The sequence below is a fragment of the Canis lupus genome, chromosome 8, assembly GCF_048164855.1.
Source record: "Canis lupus baileyi chromosome 8, mCanLup2.hap1, whole genome shotgun sequence".
Taxonomy (NCBI): Eukaryota; Metazoa; Chordata; class Mammalia; order Carnivora; family Canidae; genus Canis; species Canis lupus.
Genome location: NC_132845.1, coordinates 16,946,342 through 16,961,909, shown reverse-complemented (window position 1 = coordinate 16,961,909; position 15,568 = coordinate 16,946,342). Strand labels below are relative to the sequence as shown.

Below are 15,568 nucleotides of genomic sequence, written 5' to 3'. Positions count from 1 at the left end.
CTCTAAGCCCTCAGTTCTGAGATAGCAATAGCAAAGTTTATGTCACATATGTTCTTATTAATGAATTAATTTTTCTTCGTTGGGGTATTGGGGTTGGGGTTTATGTGCCAACTCTTTCTTTCTTTCTTTCTTTCTTTCTTTCTTTCTTTCTTTCTTTCTTTCTTTCTTTCTTCTTTCTTTTTTTTTTTTTTAGAGAGAGAGAGAGAGAGATAATGAGATATACAGCATGAGCATGAACCCGGGGAAGGGGCAAAGGGAGACAGAGAATCTCAAGCAGGCTCCACGCCCAGCACAGAGTCTGACCCCAGGCTCAATCTCACGACCCTGAGATCATGACCTGAGCCGAAATCAAGAGTCAGACGCTTAATGTACTGAACCACCCAGGCACCCATGTGCCAATTCTTAATTAAAACTTCTAAATGGTTTCCCTCACAGTGTTGGAAAAGATTACTGTTTTTTGTTATTGTTGCTATTATTTTCAAAAGAGTACCCAATGAATTTTTGATTTGCATTTAGGAGCCAAAATACTTGAAGTAACTATGTTTTTAATTTACTATTAGCTAAACACTTATAGTTGAACCTACATAGGTTAAATGTCTGTGTGATGTCTTTCAACTGTACTTTATTGCTATAAGAATAGGCAAGATAGAATTCTGATCTATCATACTGATAATTTCAACATTTATATGTTGTTGTTAATTGGGTGCCCTGGGATCTTTCTTAGGAATATGGAAATGTTACCGCCAGAAGGGGCTACAGGCGTATGGTATGCGCCAAAAATACTTGCTGAGGGGAGAAAAAAATTAGCATGGGATCTTAGAGACCATTAAGTCCAGTGGCTTTCCAGCATTTGTGACTGCAGCTCATAATAAGAAATATATTTTATATCGTATCTCACTAAACACACGCACAGAGTACGCAGTTGAAACAAAAGTTTACAAGAAGACTTATCTTTACAGATGCAATTAACTCTGATGGTTTCCACTGTAATCTATTTTACCTCATGTTTTTAAGATTGCTAGTTGTTAACCTACTAGGTTAATTTCATGACCCTCTAAAAAGCCATGACATTCAGTTGGAAAAATACTTATCTAATCCACTTCTCATTTTATAGATGAGGCAATTGAGCCTCAAAGGCCACTAGAGAGAATTATTTTGAAAAGTAGTATACGTTCATATGTCTAGAATAAACTAACATGAAGCTAGTTTTAAATGCACCTAGGTATTGACATCTCCTTATATATTTTTTCCTTGCTCCTACTTCTCAAACACCCACGGCCCATCATTTGTCAGCTATGTCACTCTGTCTAAAGAGATCAGATTAATCCAGTGGAATTTATTCTGAATAAGCCACACTGAGCACTAGCAAGTATCCTCTCCTCGTTTGCAAATCAATCTCTTGATGACTTTCCAAATTTTTTTCCAGGAATTAAAGTCAAATCTACATTAACTATCTTTTTTTTTTTTTTAATGTTGTGATAAAACAACCAACTACACAAAGCAGTCCCTGGATCTGCGACTTTACACATTTATTTCATTACCTAAGCAAGAATTGAAAAATGCTTTGATGTCCAAACAAAAGTTTGTGTTTGCATTCCCTGATGAAGCCCATAACATACTGGCAAAACATCAGTTAAAAGAAAAAAAAGACTGAAGCTCGGTTTTTATATATTTATTTTTTACTTCCCACATGCATCTTCCCAGATCTGTGTCTAGATGGTTAGATTAACAGCTCACCACTCTTTCTAAAGAATATCCAAAATACATTAGTCTGTGCTTCGCTTCTGAGATGATTTTTAGTTTAAATCCATATGTGAATGGAAATAAATCACAGGTGGGTTCCTTTTTCGTTACTGTTTTTATTATCATGATTATTATCAGCAATTATACTGTTATTTTTAATCAAATATAGATTAATTCTTTGCTTTTCAACTGCTTACAGGAGTCTAGAGCAAACGTGTCGTTTGTCAAGGAGAGGAAAGGAAATGTTCAGTGTTTGAGGACCTGCACAGGCCTCTGGGGCCCATTAATCGAGGGAGAAGGCATGATGCTATCCCTCACCATGGTTGCATTAGAGGAAATGGCCACTTCTAAAGAAAGTTTATGACTCGAAAACCTTTTAAAGGTATGTACATTGGCTCCCAAAGTAGGTTATTTTTGAGGGCAGATACCGTTTCAGTATTTCTGTAATCCTGTAGGGTAACATGATGCCTTCCACATAGGAAATGCCCAATAAATGTGTATTTTAATTTTGTAAGACAAGCACAGAATATCATCCTGAATTTCATAGTTTTTGCTTGATGTTGCAATGACTTCTATAAAAATGGGAACTGGCGAGATGCCTGGGTGGCTCAGCGGTTGAGCATCTGCCTTTGGCCCAGGGCGTGATCCCGGGGTCCTGGGATCGAGTCCCAGATTGGGCTCCCTGCATGGAGCCTGCTTCTCCCTCTGCCTGTGTCTCTACCTCTCTCTCTCTGTGTCTCTCATGAACAAATAAAATATTTTTTAAAAATGGGACTGGTATTGTAATGCAGCTTTTCACGGCTCGATCTTGTTGCAAACACTCAAGTGTGTATGACAATTCATGCAGGGAGCTAGAGTTCATCCATTGCCAAAGCTATATAATATGTTATTCTATGACTATACCACAATTTCTTTAATCGTCCTCTACCCAGGTAGCTGCTATCTCCTTTAAATATCTCCTGGTGCCCAAGTGCCAGAAGTTCTCTTCGGCAGTGCCTCCCAGTCTTTTTCACATCATGGCACCGTCAGACCACACTCACCTGACCTGACCCAACTTGCTGGGCCTAGAGCTGCTCTGACACCACTCAAAGACCCCCACAGCACAGCTGTGACTTCTCCCTGACACCGTCTACCACTACAGATAAGTTAAAGCCTGTGCTATCAGGCAACTGGTCACAAGGTAAGGGATTGCCAGGTCTTGGGGTATGAGAATGCTTGATTTCACAGTGCAGCTTCCCAAACTAATCTAATGCCATTTTTTCATCCAAAGAGCAAAGCATGTCCATGTAGGCCACATCCTCACCAATAGTTGCTATTAGTCTGAATTTTTGCCAGTTTCGTGGATACAAATTCTACCATAGTCTTAGTTTGTATTACTAATGATTTTGAGCATTTTTATATATAACATTTGCTTTATGTATTTCTTCTTTGTGATATGGCTGTTCAAATATTTTGCCCATTTTTAATTTGGTTCACTTTCTTTTTTTCTACTGACTTGAAAGAACTCTTTATATATTCAGGACAATGTGTTGGTTATTCATTGTCTCAATCAGCATGGGCTATCATTAAAAAAAAAGCTTATAGACTGGCTCAAAAAACAGAAGATTATTTGTCACAATTCTAGAGGCTAGAAGTCTGAGATCAGGGTGTCAGCATGGTCACTTTCTGGTGAGAGCTCTCTTCCTGGATGGCAGACAGCTACCTTTTCACTGTGTCCTCACATGACAGGGAGAAAGACACACAAGTTCTGGTATCTCTCCACCATAAGGTCCTCACCCTTATAGCCTCGTCTAACCCCAATTACCTTCCAAAGGACTCACTTTCAAAAACCATTGTAGTGGGGTGGGGATGGTTAGGGCTTCAACATATGAACCCAGAGGGAGGACACAGTTCAGTCTATAGCATATGTATTGCAATATCTTCAAGTTATCTTTATGCTTTTCTTATGGTGCTTTTTGATGAACAATAGTAAACTCACAAGGATTGTTTTTATGGCAACAAAATTGTTGTGTCATATATTCTTCTAAGACTTTTAAAGTTTTGTCTTGTTTAGTTTTAATCTATCTGGAATTTGTTTTTGTGAACAAGTGAGGTAGAGATTCATTCCATTCTTTGTCCATATGGATAACAGTCTAAGTACTATGTATTGTGTGATCCATACTTCTCATGTGAGCTGCTATCTCACTGACCTCAGTGATTATTTATGGCAGACTTTGCCAGGCTTCCATGTAAGTGTGGATCTGTCTCAGAGTTCCCTTTTCTGTTTCATTGCTCACTATTATTATCCCTTTGCCAATTTACATTGGCTGAGATACTATTTATTTATGGTATATTTTGATACATGAAAAAGCAAAATCCTTTAGTTTTTGTGTTTTTTTTTTTTTTTTTTTGTCTTCTTCAAAAGGGTCTTGACAGTTGTTCTTGGGCTTTTGTTCCTACTTATCACCTTCTCAAGTTCCTTTTGGATTTTTTTAAATAAGTAACTATAGCTAAAATTGGGAACAACTGAAATTCTAAGAATATTAAGATTTCCTATCTAATATCATGGTTTACCTCTCCATTTATTAGATCTTCTATGTATTTCATTGAAGTTTAAATTTTTTTGCAAATAAGTCTTAAAAAAAAACCCAAATAAGTCTTAAACCCTTTGTTATATTTATTCTTGGATATCCTATATTTTGTTAAAATTATAAATGGCATATAGACATATTAAAGTATGTCTTCTATTTTGTGGCCCATATATAGATATGTGTGTTATTTTTACATATTGGTTGTATATCTACCCATCTTAGTAAATTTTTACATTGATTGCAGATATTTCGATAGATTACTTTGCATTTTTTTCATAGAAAATAATGTAATTTGAGAATAATGGCAATTCTGCTTGTTCTTTTCTAATTTTGATTTAATTTCATTAAAACATCTCTTTTTAGTTATTGTACTGGCTAGATCCTCTGGCAGAATGTTGACTACAATTGATGCTACCTTGGTTTACTTCTTGATATTAAAACATATGCTTCTAACTTTTGACAATTCAGAGTATGTTTATTATGGATTTTTCAAGAAAGGAAGCTCCCTTCACTCCTCGTTTACTAAGAATTTTGCTTGGATTTTAAATCATAAATACATATTAAATTGTATTAAGCACTTTTCCTGTATCTATTGAAAAAAATTCATATTGGTTTTTATCCTTTAATCTATTACTGAAGTAATTATATTGATCAAGCTTCTAAACCCAAACCTTCCTTGCATTCCTGGGATAAACTAAACTTGGTTATACTAACTCAGGATGGGTTATTCTTTCTCATAAACTACAGTAAGCAGTTTTCTAATAATTTAAGATTGTCAAACTCATAATTAAGTGTGGAATGAAACTGTAATTTTCCTTTATTCTTTTACCTTGTCTGCTTTTAAAAAAAATTTGGTAATACTAGCTTTATATAATTATAATTGGAGGGGATCCCTGGGTGACTCAGCAGTTTAGCACCTGCCTTCCGCCCAGGGCATGATCCTGGAGTCCTGAGATCGAGTCCCACATAGGGCTCCCTGCATGGAGCCTGCTTCTCCCACTGCCTGTGTCTCTGCCTCTCTCTCTCTCTCTCTCTCTCTCTTTCTCTCTTTCATGAATAAATGATTTTTAAAAAAAAAATTGGAGAATAGTCCCTCTTCTCTATTTTCTAAAGAAATGAAGTTAGAAAAATCTGTTCTTTGACTATCTTGCAGAACTTGTCTGCAAAACCACTTGTGAACTCTATTTTTTCTTTTATCAGATTTTGCAATTCAGATTTTTCTTGATGTTTATTCTATTTATAGTTTTAAATTATTAACATAAAATTATTCAAATTTAACCCTTATGTTTTAAATCTCTGTCGTGTCTCAGCCCCCCTCTTCATTATTAGTATTGATGTGAGTATTCTTTTTCACTTTTTAAAATCAATCTTGCCAGGGAATTGTGCATTTCATTAGGCTTTTCGAAGAACTAGCATTTGTCTTTATTCATCCTTTATATTAGATTATCCTTTTCATTTCACATTAACTTCTGATCTCCATCATATCTTTCCAATAGTTTTGTAGCATTTATTCTATTGTTATAGCCTAATTCTGAGGTTGGCAAACATTTCTATAAAGGGCTAGATGGTAAATATTTTAGGCTTTGTGAGAGGTCCATCTTCTCTTGCAACTATTCAATTCATGCCTCTGTGACATGAAAGCAGCCACAGACAACATGTGCATGATTAGGCATGACTATGTTCCAATAAAACTTTATTTGTAGAAATAGGGGCAAGATTTGGCCCAAAGACCATAATTCATTGAGTCTTGGCCTAACTTTTGGGTTTTTGATATGTGTTCTGTACACTTCCTGACGGGTCCCTGGGAAATTTTCAAGGGGGTAAGCTCAAAACTATTTTCATGATAATGTTGAGATGTTATTTACTTTCTAACTATGTTACCTTGAACTGACTGTGCAAAAGCAAGGATGGGTAAAATTGCTGACACCTTAACACAGATCAGGGCAGTGGTCCATTGTATTACTCACCAAATGCATCATTTATAAAAATAAATGCCAACTTCACTTAAGAATGACTTAAACAAAACAGTAAAAATATTAATTTTATTAAATCTTGATCCTTAATTACATATCTTTTTAATACTCTGTTGAATTGGGATTTATACATAAAGCACTCCTGCTGCATTTTAAAGTATAGTGCTTGTCTCAAGGAAAACCACTATATGACTGTTGAAGTTGCAAGCTCAACTAGCCATTTTCATCAGGGAACCCCATTTTCACTTTAAAGAAGTAGACAAACTATAGGTATTCAGCTTTTAGTATTTAGCAGACATTTTCTCAAAAATGACTGAAATGAAAAAAACAAACAAAAAAAACAAAAACAAAAAAACAAAAAAAATGACTGAAATGAGCTTGAAAACAACTGAAAATATGTACTACCAATGTTAAAATTTGAGCTTTCAAGTAAAATTAGAATTTAATATTGTTATCTGTCATTGTGAGCTTGACAGATTCCCAATACTTCAAGGCTGTTCCAATGAAATCAGTGGTGTTATTAATAAGTATATATTTTTTTCATATAATGAAATATGTCAACATTCAGAAGATCTCTGTAACTCAGCATACCAATATTTTCTAGATTATCAATACATGTTATTACAAAACCACGCATGGGTAAAAGATTCATTCAAAGTACAAGACATACCAACAGATCTTAGCGTAACGGACCATGAAAGATTCATTGATGTGGTTTCAGATTCCACATTGCAACTAACCTTTAAAAGATTACCACTAGTGGAGATTTGGCATAGTATCAAAGGAAAATTTTCACAATTATATAAAAAGGCTGTTAAAATGCTCTCCTTTTCCCAATACATGTCTGTGTGAGGCCAGATAGTCTTTATATACTTCAGCCAAACTAATATATTATAGAAGATTGAATGCAGAAACAGATATGAGAATCTAGCTCTCTTCTGTTAAGTCAGACATTAAAGAGATTTGCAATAATGTAAAACAATTCCATGCTGCTCACTAAATTCTTCAGTTTGGGAAGATATTTTTATTGAAATATGAAGATAATATATGATGGATTTATTATTACTTTTAAGTGAATTAATATATGTCTCAAACATTTAATTTCTAATTCTATAAACATTGACAGTTATAATCACATAAATACAAGCTCTTTGGGGCTCTGATAATTTTTTTGAAGGATTTTATTTATTTATTTGAGAGAAGAGAGAGAGCACATGAGCAAGCACAAACACTGAGGGAGAGGGAGGAGCAGAGAGAGAGGGAAAAGCAGGCTCCCCACTGAGCAGGGAGCCCAACATGGGACTCCATCCCAGGGCCCTGGGATCATGACCTGAGCTGAAGGCAGACACTTCACCGGCTGAGCCATCCAGGTGCCCCAAGCCCCTGATAATTTTTCAGTGTTACAAGGTCATGAAACTTGAATGTTTGAGAGTAACTGGTTTAGCTTATTAAATTGAATACATAGCTTATTAATATTTAGACTTTTTTTTTATTTTACTTATTTATTCATGAGAGACAGAGAAAGGGAGAGACACAGGCAGAGGGGAGAGGCAGGCTCCCTGCAGGGAGCCCCATGTGGGCCTCCATCCTGGCACCCCAGGATCATGCCCTAAGCCAAATCAGATGCTCAACCACTGAGCCACCCAGGCATCCCAATATTTAGACTTTTAAAAAAGCAATTATTTTAGATTATAAATGACCTTTACAGCCTGTTTTTAATTGCATTTCTTATGTTTTGGTAGGTAGTGTTATCAATATCACTCAGTTATAAGTGAATATTGCATTGTTATTGTAATGTTTGCCTTGACAATGAGTAATTTAGAAGAAGAATGTGTTTTTAGTTTCCCAAAATGTACATATTTTAATTTATTTTGTTATTGACTTTTAATTTAATTGCCTCTATCTATGCAATACCAATTTTTCAAAATTTGCTGTGACTCATTGATGTCTTAAGATATGATAACATTTATAAAGATCCCATCTGTATTTGAATATAATATGTGTTGTCTAAGAGTGAGTTCTATAGATGTTCTTTAATCATGTTTGCTCATGATAGAGCTCAATTATTCTCTATCTTTACTAATGTATTGTCTACTTGACTTGATCAATAATTTAGGGAGGTATGTTAAAATCTTCCACTGCAGTGGGGATTTTGTCCAATTCCCCTTTAACTATCAATAATTCCTTTTCATATTTCAAGGCTACTTTATTAGATCAACTCAACCATAGGATAGTTATAATTCTTGGTAAATTAAAACTATTATTGGGAGAAATCCTTTTAGTCCCAAATAATATTTATTTTTTTTATCTTAAAGTCAATTTTGTTTGGCACTTAATTCAGCTCTTCCACTTGTATTGTATGGTGGCCCACCATTTTTCATACTTTCAATTTCAGCCTTTCTATATCTTTAAACCTTTGTTGTATTTCATATAAAATACCAGTGGATTTTATTTTTACTCAACCTGACAAGCTTGTCATTTAATAAGCATATTTAATCTATTTGTATTTGTTAGAACTATGATAATTTTAGATAGTTTCTACTGTCTTGCCTTCTTTTATTATTTTTTTATTTCTTGTAATTGAGAGTTAATTTATTTGTTAAGGGCTTATTATTGTATTAATAAATGTTAAATGTTTAATTGTAGATGTGTTATTTATATTAATAAAATGTTAATGTTCATTATTACATTTTCACTTTTATTGGTTTAAAAGTTATGAATGCTATTTCTATAATTTTAAGAAATAAATTACTCTTAAAAATTTTTATCATGCATGCTAAATTTATGAAGTATAAATTTAAAAATGTCTTATCCTGAATACTATGAAGATCTCAGAGCATTTTTATTGTGACCTGCCCCATGACTTTCATGCTGGTACTGCCCAGTATTTTAATCCTGTCTTTTGAATTCTATAAATTAAATCTGATTTTTAAATGGGCTTATACAGACAGAAAACATACTTTTTAAAGTTACCTATGAGTTTAATATGTTGTTTGTTTATCTTTTTATCTTACAATGCAGCTATTCCTTCCGGGCTCATTTTTAGTCTTCTTGAAGTATGTTCTTTACAAGTTCCTTTAATGAAGATTTGCTAGTGATAAACATGCTTTTGTTTATCCTACAAGCTCTCATTTTTTTAAAAGATAATTTGCAAGGTACACAATTCTAGGTGTATAGTTATTTTCTGTATATGTCCTTATATAGAGAGATTATATATATATAATATATACACACACGCACAGACACACACACACTCACACACACTCCCCCTCCCCCTGCCTGCTTTTATGGTATCCATTATTGCTGATGTAAAGTCTGCTGTCAGTTAAATTGTCATTCTTTCACTCCTTTGCTGCTAGTAAGATTTTTCTCTTTGTTCTTGATAATCTGCTGATTCACTGTAATATGTCTAGATGTGGATGTTTCTAACTTATACAGCTTGCTATTATTTCGCTTCCTTTGTAGATTCATCTTTTATCAGTTCCAGGAAATTCCATGCTGTTAATTCTTTGATTACTGCAACTCCTTCATTCTCTTTATTTTCTCTTTATGACTCATTCTGTCTCCCATGACTTAACTAACCACTCTCATGTTTTCTATCTTCTTACCTTTCTGGACAACTTTCTTAGTAATTTATCCAGATCTACGTTTCCATTTACTAATTATTTATCCATTGGTGTCTGTTTCTAATTGCAATATTTTTATCATTAAATTCTGTGTGGTTTTTGTTTTTGTTTCACCAAAAATTTTCAAGGGATCTTTAAGAACTCTTGGAAATGTACTCATTTTTATGCTTTTACTTCCTTAAACATTATATGCGTTTTTTGCATACTTTTATTTTATATTGTATGCCTACCAATTTAATACCTGTAGTCTTGAAACTCTCTATCTTTGTTGTTTCAGCTCATGGTCACTGATCATAGCTGGTTTTCCTCTGTGTTTGGAGTTTTTTTATGTTTTTTTTTTTTAATTGTAGGCTCATATTTAAGTGATTTTCATTTCTGGGAATCAATTGGCTCTAAACTAGGATGCTTCCCTCTAAAAAACTTTTTCATTTGCTTCTGCCAGGAAACTACCAAGCAGAGAGCATTCATTCCCATTTGAGAGTCCTGGCTTAATATGAAAATACCAAATTTAGCTTTTCCACTGTAGCTATTGGCTTTTTGAAAGAAAAATATAAAATAGGGAACTACTGGAGTATTTGAGCAAGGAATTGACTTATTTCACTTAAGTTTTAAAAAGAGCACTAGCCTTACAATGAAAACAGACTACAGGAGAGATAGATGCCAGAGATGGAGCAACATGAGGGCATGAGCAAGGGAATCATTATGGAACATGGAATTTAAGCAAGGCAGTGAGAAAGGGGAGGTCATCAAGAAGGAGAGGGATACTGAAAAGCTGATAGGGTCAGTGGATCCGAGATCCCAAAATGGCTAAAGAATTGTTAGAGATGGACCAGCCAGAGTCAGCTAGCTGCACAGATAAGAAGTGATACTGAATGCCTGGAAATGATATTATCCAGGGGTTTTAGCTATTATAATGATAAGGTCTACCTACCTGTGGGAATGAGTGGCTGAGGTAGGGTGGAGGTCAAGACTTTTAGAGGAGAGGATGTTTACAGGATCATCTACTTCTTATGAAAGCTCCCAGAATTTATTTATTTATTTATTTATTTATTTATTTATTTTTATTTATTTTTTTTTTGAAAGCTCCCAGAATTAAAGCAAGAAGAGAAACTCTTTTCTCTTTGTTTACTTATACAATGAATGAAAGAGGTTTGCACATTTGGAGCAGAAAGAGAAATACTTTATTACAATTTTCTTTTCTAGAGAGACTATAAAAGTAAAGTTCATACACCACTCCTCAGAGGCCCAGGCTCTCTGGTGACATCTTTTCAATCATTATCATGATTGAAATCATTTTCATATCATCATATCATCATTTCATATCATCATTTTCCTTCCTTAAGGAGGAAAAAACCAAACAATTTGTGTTTCCAATTTAAAACAACAACAACAAATTTGGTAAGTGAGTGGCATAGCTCCCCAAATTCCATTTAGCATAGAAATAATTTCAAAATTTAGGGGACTTTTGGGTGGCTCAGCGGTTGAGTGCCTGCCTTTAGCCAAGGTTGTGATCCTGGAGTCTGGGGATTGAGTCCCACGTCGGGGTCCCTGCATGGAGCCTGCTTCTCCCTCTGCCTATGTCTCTGCCTCTCTTTCTTTGTCTCTCATGAATATATAAATAAAATCCTAAAAAAAAAAAGAAAGAATTTCAAAATTTTCTAGTAAATGATTATTCACCTTTTTGTGGGTGATTTTTCTATTTTCTGTAATCTTGCTCCTAAATGAAGTCCCTCTGTCAAAAAGTCCATTTTATTTCCTAAATTAGAGTCTGAGTATTATTTAGCCAGAGTCTAGTTCTTCTTCTCTAGTAATGCTATTTTTTATTGGGTGGGCTTTATTGTCCTTCTTTTATTTGTGTAATATACTGTGTTCCCATGCCAAACACTAGAAGACTTTTGTCATATTCTACTGCCTAGAGCCCTGTCACCATTCAGCACAGGTACCCATATTTTCTTAACCTTTTCTTGATAAATTTGTTCCAATAACCATTTGGAGTTTTCCTGGTCTGGATCCAGTCTGTATTTTCCTTTTCCTTATGGTGTTAAGGTAGATGCAAATATGGTATCCCAGGCTTTTTAAAAGATAGCGGTCTCTGTTTACTGCACAGAGCCCCAAGAACTACAGGGCTCTTTCTAATTACTCTAATTCTGAGCTATTTTTTTGCCACTTCACCCAATGTACTTACATTAGGCCTAAGCAAATGATCATTGATTCGGAGCAATTTATGTTCTTCTAAAACTATATGTCACATTTATTCCATAATTACTTCGCAAGTTCAACATCACAATTTACTGTCACCTTTATCTGAGTTGGTTCATTTTCCAAATCACTAACAAAGGCAAGTGAAAAAACAAACAAGGATTTACTACTGACTTTGAGACCCAGCCATTAAAAAGCTTCCGTTCTCACTTCAAGTCAGATTTTACTACGCAAACATTGACTGACATTTTACTATAGGACTCACTGTGCACTACATGTTTTCATAGGCATGTGTGATCAAATCCTCACACCAACTCTTTGAAGATATTTTGTCTTTATCTGTGAAAGCTGAGGCTTGGAGAAACTAATAAACTACATAAGGTCACACAGCTAATAAATGGCAGAGTCAGGATTTGAACTCAGTCTTTTCAGCTCCAAGTTTTCATCCCGCTATACCATCTGTACATATGAATTCCTGTTGCTTGCTTTATTTTTATTTTAGCCTCTTTAAGTAGCCATATGTAAATCCTAGTTTAATTTGTTCTTTATCTAAAATATGCCATCTTTTGGTTTACAATATAAGACATAACAATTTTTAATCACTTATGATATAGTAAATGGAAATTGATGAGCTTAGTTCAGGTTTTTTTATTTTTATTATTATTTTTTAACAAAATCTATATAACACCCTGCTTATCTGGTGAGGTAGAATTTTAGAATTTATTTCAGCTGCTTCTCTGCCCACAGGTAAAAACATCAAATTATTTGGGGGCAGGTTTTCATTATTGTGAGAGGCTTCACTTAAGTGGGCTTCTTTTGTTAAGGAAACATGGGAAGAGAAGTGTGAAGACTTATTGCCATAGAGAAAGGCCCATAGTGAAAAATCGTGGCTTGAAAAAAGATGGTACCTTCTGGGATTCTATAGTAGAGAGACTTCTGGAAATGGAATTAACCAATTTTTATAAGAAGATCAAGGCTCTCTGATTCTCTGAGATTCAAGGTGATGGATAGCTCTCATATTAGACGATAGCTGCCCTGTCCAAGGTCCATTGAGAGGAGAGGTCCCCAAAGATTCCAAGGAAAAACGTACCAAGGGGCTTGGCTCATGACTTGAGCTTGACAGATCCAAGGGTTGGATGGAATAACTGATTCTGGCACTGCCTGTACCTGTGTGCAGAAAGCCCTCTGGATCCTGCCACCCTGAAAGAGTGCTGGGATTTGAAGAATAAAATGGCTATGCAAATGAAATTGAATGCAAAATCTATTATTTTGATTCCCCAGGAAAGGCAAGCAGGCCCCACTGCATCCCTGCAAGTGCAGGACCAGTCTTCAACAGTGACATCTTATGGCTGAAGTGTGGAATGGCGCTGTCATCCTTCTGACAGAACAATCATTTGGACTTCCTGGGCAATGCGGAAGCAGGTGGACCTCAAAAATGAAATACTGAACTTCCGGAAAATAAATGCAAATGGGATTTCAAGCAATTTATTGAAAAATTAAAATTGATTGGTTATTGTATCCTAAGCCTGGAAAATTGACTTTCATGCACGTACTGACTATACTCTTGCCACATTTTCCTAGCTGCCGCTGCTGCTGCTGCTACTGCTGCTTCTTTGTCTTCTGCTGTTGCTGTTTCTTCTTCTTCCTCTTCTTCTTAAGTAATCTCTATATCCGATGTGGGGCTTGAACTCATGATCTGAAATCAAGAGTCACATGCTCTACTGACTGAGCCAGCCAGCCAGACCCCACCCCAGCTGCTTTGAATGACTCTCTTTACCATTTTTTCCTTGCATATATCTACCCGGTTAATCTTCCTAAAACATCATTTTTTCCCAAAAAGTCTGCAATGCTTCTTACTGCCTACAAAACAGAATCCATATTCCTCATCCTTCTATTCAACCCTACTTCACAATCTGACCCCTAAATCCAGAAAGGATAGAAGAAAAGAAATACTTATTATTATGTGAGACACTTTATGTATGTTCTTATCATTTAATTTCCACTTCAATTTTATTTTCCATTTCCCTCCTTCCTTTCAATTGAGGTGTGAATGACATACAGTAAAATGCACAAATCTGAAGTGTACAACTCAGTAAATTTTTTACGTATGTATCTACCTAAGAACCTATCATTGAAATCAAGTTGTAGAACATTATTGATTCCCCAGAAACCTCCCTCATTCGCCTCCCAGACTGTACTCTGCAAAGTGCAGCTCTCCTGGCTGGTATCACCATAGATTAGTGTTGCCTGTTCTGAACTTCAAATAAATGTAATTGTACAACGTGTCACTCTTTTGTGTCCAGCTTCCCTCAATGAATGTTATTCTTTCTCTCAATGTAATGAAATACCACTCTAGGGTTGTATGTTGTTTTTCAATACATGTAATATTCCATCATGTGAATATAACCTAATTCACTAATTTATTTTTTAAGTTGATGGACAAGTAGTTTCCTCTTTCTTTGGCTGTTATGAATAGAACTGCAAAGAATATACTTGGATACATCTTTGTAAACATAAACACTTATTTATCTTAGGTATATCACTAGGAATAGAATTTCTGAGTTTTGGGGTGTATGAATATTTAGATTCATAGAAACTAACAGTTTTCCAAACTAACTGAAACAATTTACATTCCAACCAGCAAACAGTGCATAAGAATTCCTTGTCCCACATCTTTGGATCACTTGCTATTGTAAGTTCTTTTAATTTTAGCCAATCAGGTAAGAGTGCATTAGTATCTCACTATGATTGAAATTACCAGTTCCTTCTGATAAGTCCTACTGATCTCCTTTCCATATGCATATTGGCCATTTGGATATCATTTTTTATGAAGTGCTTGTTCAAGTTTTTTGCCCATGTCTTTTATGGCACAACTGCCTTTTCTTATTGTTTTGTTGAAGGTCTTTATGTATTTTGCATACAAATTCATTACCAGATATTTTACATATATTTAAAAATAGATGCATATGTAAATATAAATATGCAAATATCTCCTCTCAGTCTGTGCTTTGTCTCTTTATTCTTCTAATGACATCTTTTGATTGGTAGAAGTAGTTCAATTTATCAATCTTTTATTGTATGGTTAGCATTGTTTGTATCCTGTTTAAGAAATCTTTCCCTTCCCCCAAACCATGAAAATATGACAACACTTTTTTCTTAAAGCTTCATTGTTTTATTTTTCGCTTTCAGGATTATAATCCATTTTCAGGCAATTGTCTTTGTTTGGTGAGCTATCAGTACCCACTTTTGAATTCTATTCGAGGCAGATCGATAAACTCATTGCTATCCCATAACTCATCCTTTAAAAATAATAATAATGTTAGATAATTCTGCCTTTTGACTCCTGCCTAGAAATCTGTGGTCTCCTATATCTGAGTCCTCAGCTCTGGTTCCCATCTGTGCACTAGCCTCCTGGGTCTGAGGTACAGTTATTGTTTATTGCTTTACACTCTTAGCT

General features: G+C 34.9%; 1 long non-coding RNA gene across 1 annotated transcript in view; it reads left to right on the top strand.

The window, feature by feature from the left end:
* The window catches only part of LOC140637896 (uncharacterized), a 189,857-nt gene extending 174,818 nt beyond the window's left edge, over window positions 1-15,039 (top strand). Inside the window, exons 4-6 of the long non-coding RNA XR_012034973.1 lie at window positions 1,943-2,125; window positions 2,676-2,923; window positions 13,393-15,039. This is a non-coding gene — a long non-coding RNA (uncharacterized lncRNA). The remainder of the gene's footprint in view (window positions 1-1,942; window positions 2,126-2,675; window positions 2,924-13,392) is intronic.
* Window positions 15,040-15,568: the final 529 nt, after the last annotated feature.